Genomic DNA, 3,559 nt, shown 5'->3' on the forward strand with positions numbered 1-3,559 from the left:
GGGTTCTTACTTTGATCATGGTTCCTTGTGATCCATGCATTAGCATAGAACTCTTGAACCATTAGAATTCTGACTTGTTGGATGGGGTTTGTTAGAACTTCCCAACCTCTTCTATGGATCTCATGTCGGATCTCCGGATACTCATTTCTCTTGAGTTTGAAAGGGACCTCGGGGATCACCTTCTTCTTGGCCACAACATCATAGAAGTGGTCTTGATGAGCTTTGGAGATGAATCTTTCCATCTCCCATGACTCGGAGGTGGAAGCTTTTGTCTTCCCTTTCCCTTTTCTAGAGGATTCTCTGGTCTTGGGTGCCATCAATGGTAATGGAAAAACAAAAAGCTTATACTTTTTCCACACCAAACTTAGAATATTGCTCGCCCTCGAGCAAGAGAAGAAACAATAGATGAAGAAGAAGAAGAAAATATGGAGGAGAGGAGGGAGAGGTGTATTCGGCCAAGAAGAGAAGAGAGGGTTGTGTTGTGTGAAAATGAGGAAGAATAGAGGGCCTTATATAGGGAGGGGGGTTAATTTCGGCCATATAGGGTGGGTTTGGGTGGGAAATTGATTTTGAATTTTGAAGGTAGGTGGAGTTTATGAGGTAGATTTATGGGGAAGAGTGGATGGATGTGAGTGGTGAAGTAGTGATAGGGAAGAGAGATTGAGGTGATTGGTGAAGAGTTTTGGGGAAGAGTGTTTATTGGGAAGAGAGGATGAACATTGAGAAGAGGGAAGAGAGTGAGTGGTGGTAGGTGGGGATCCTGTGGGGTCCACAGATTCTGAGATGATCCAGTGGGGGTCCACAGATCCTGAGGTGTCAAGGAATTGCATCCCTGCACCAATTAGGCATGTGAAATGCCTTTGCATGCAATTCTGGCGTTTAAACGCCGAATTGATGCTTGTTCTGGGCGTTCAACGCCCAGATGCAGCATATTTCTGGCGTTGAACGCCAGCCAGATGCTTGTTTCTGGCGTTCAGCGCCAGCTCTTCTTCACTGTGCATTTCTGGCGTCTGGACACCAGGATGCTGCTTGTTTCTGGCGTTCAACGCCAGATCCATCCTCTGTTCTGGCGTTGAACGCCAGCCAGATGCTCCTAACTAGCGTTTAAACGCCAGTAAGATCCTCCTCCAGGGTGTGATTTTTCTTCTGCTGTTTTTGATTCTGTTTTTAATTTTTTGATTTATTTTGTGACTCCACATGATCATGAACCTATAAAGACATATAACTAATAAAAATATAATTAAATAAAAAATTGGGTTGCCTCCCAACAAGCGCTTCTTTAATGTCAATAGCTTGACAGTGGGCTCTCATGGAGCCTCACAGATGTTCAGAGCATTGTTGAGACTCCCCAACACCAAACTTAGAGTTGGGATATGGGAGTTCAACACCAAACTTAGGATTTGGTTGTGGCCTCCCAATACCAAACTTAGAGTTTGACTGTGGGGGCTCTGGTTGACTCTGTTTTGAGAGAAGCTTACTGTGCCTCTTTTCCATGTTTACAGAAGGATGTCCTTGAGTTTTAAACTCAAGGGAGTCCTCATTCAATTGAAGGATTAGTTCACCTCTGTTAACATCAATCACAGCTCTTGCTGTGGCTAGGAAGGGTCTTCCAAGGATGATGGATTCATCCTCATCCTTCCCAGTATCTAGGATTATAAAATTAGCAGGGATGTAAAGGCCTTCAACCTTTACTAATATGTCCTCTACTTGTCCATAAGCCTATTTTCTGGAATTGTCTGCCATCTCTAATGAGAGTTTAGCAGCTTGTACCTCAAAGATTCCTAGTTTCTCCATTACAGAGAGTGGCATAAGGTTTATTCCTGACCCCAGGTCACATAGAGCCTTCTCAAAGGTCATGGTGCCTATGGTACAAGGTATTAGGAACTTTCCAGGATCCTATTTCTTCTGAGGCAATCTCAGTTGATCCAATGCATTCAGTTCATTGGTGAACAGGGGAGGTTCATCTCCCCAAGTCTCATTACCAAATAAATTGGCATTCAGCTTCATGATTGCACCAAGAAACTTGGCAACTTGCTCTTCAGTAGCATCTTCATTCTCTTCAGAAGAGGAGTACTCTTCAGAGCTCATGAATGGCATAAGGAGGTTCAATGGAATCTCTATGGTCTCTAGATGAGCCTCAGATTCCTTTGGTTCCTCAAAGGAAAACTCCTTATTGATTACTGGACGTCCCAGGAGGTCTTCCTCCTTGGGATTCACGTCCTCCCCTTCCTCTTTGGATTCGGCCATGATGGTTATATCAATGGCCTTGCACTCTCCTTTTGGATTTTCTTCTGTATTGCTTGGGAGAGTACTAGGAGGGATTTCAGTGATCCTTTTACTCAGCTGGCCCACTTGTGCCTTCAAATTTCTAATGGAGGACCTTGTTTCATTCATGAAACTTACAGTGGCCTTAGATAGATCAGAGACTAAGTTTGCTAAATTAGAGGTATTTTGTTCAGAGTTCTCTGTCTGTTGCTGAGTGGATGATGGAAAAGGTTTACTATTGTTAAACCTATTTCTTCCACCATTATTAAAGCCTTGTTAAGGCTTTTGTTGATCCTTCCATGAGAGATTTTGGTGATTTCTCCATGAGGGATTATAGGTGTTTCCATATGGTTCACCCATGTAATTCACCTCTGCTATTGCAGGGTTTTCAGGATCATAAGCTTCTTCTTCAGCAGATGCTTCTTGAGTACTGTTGGATGCAGCTTGCATTCCATTCAGACTCTGAGAAATCATATTGACTTGCTGAGTCAATATTTTGTTTTGAGCCAATATGGCATTCAGAGTATCAATTTCAAGAATTCCCTTCTTCTGAGGCGTCCCATTACTCACAGGATTCCTCTCAGAAGTGTACATGAACTGGTTATTAGCAACCATGTCAATGAGTTCTTGAGCTTCTGCAGGTGTTTTCTTTAGGTGAATGGATCCATCTGCAGAAGTATCCAATGACATCTTAGCTAATTCAGACAAACCATCATAGAATATATACAGGATGGTCCATTCTAAAAGCATGTCAGAAGGACACTTTTTGGTCAGTTCCTTGTATCTCTCCCAAGCTTCATAGAGGGATTCACCTTCTTTCTGTCTGAAGGTTTGAACATCCACTCTAAGCTTACTCAGCTTTTGAGGAGGAAAGAACTTGGCTAAGAAAGCCTTGACCAGCTTATCCCAAGAGTTCAGGCTATCTTTGGGTTGAGAGTCCAACCATACTCTGGCTCTGTCTCTTACAGCAAAAGGGAAAAGCATGAGCCTGTAGACTTCAGGATCTACTCCATTAGTCTTAACAGTATCACAGATCTGCAAAAATTCAGTTAAGAACTGAAAAGGATCTTCAGATGGAAGTCCATGGAACTTGCAGTTCTGCTGCATCAGAGAAACTAATTGAGGTTTCAGCTCAAAATTGTTTGCTCCAATGGTGGGGATGGAGATACTTCTTCCATGTAAATTGGAATTAGGTGCAGTAAAATCACCAAGCATCTTCCTTGCATTATTATTATTTTCGGCTGCCATCTCCTCTTCCTGTTCGAAAATTTTTGAAAGGTACTTGCTAGATTGT

At 42.7% G+C, this 3,559-nt stretch overlaps 1 non-coding gene across 1 annotated transcript; it reads left to right on the plus strand.

The window, feature by feature from the left end:
• The first annotated feature begins 3,009 nt into the window (after positions 1 to 3,009).
• Positions 3,010 to 3,117, plus strand: LOC112760075 (small nucleolar RNA R71). The gene has a single exon (XR_003180531.1). It is a non-coding gene; the product is annotated as a small nucleolar RNA R71 (small nucleolar RNA).
• The last annotated feature ends 442 nt before the right edge of the window (positions 3,118 to 3,559 follow it).

Source organism: Arachis hypogaea, chromosome 16, assembly GCF_003086295.3.
Source record: "Arachis hypogaea cultivar Tifrunner chromosome 16, arahy.Tifrunner.gnm2.J5K5, whole genome shotgun sequence".
Lineage (NCBI taxonomy): Eukaryota > Viridiplantae > Streptophyta > Magnoliopsida > Fabales > Fabaceae > Arachis > Arachis hypogaea.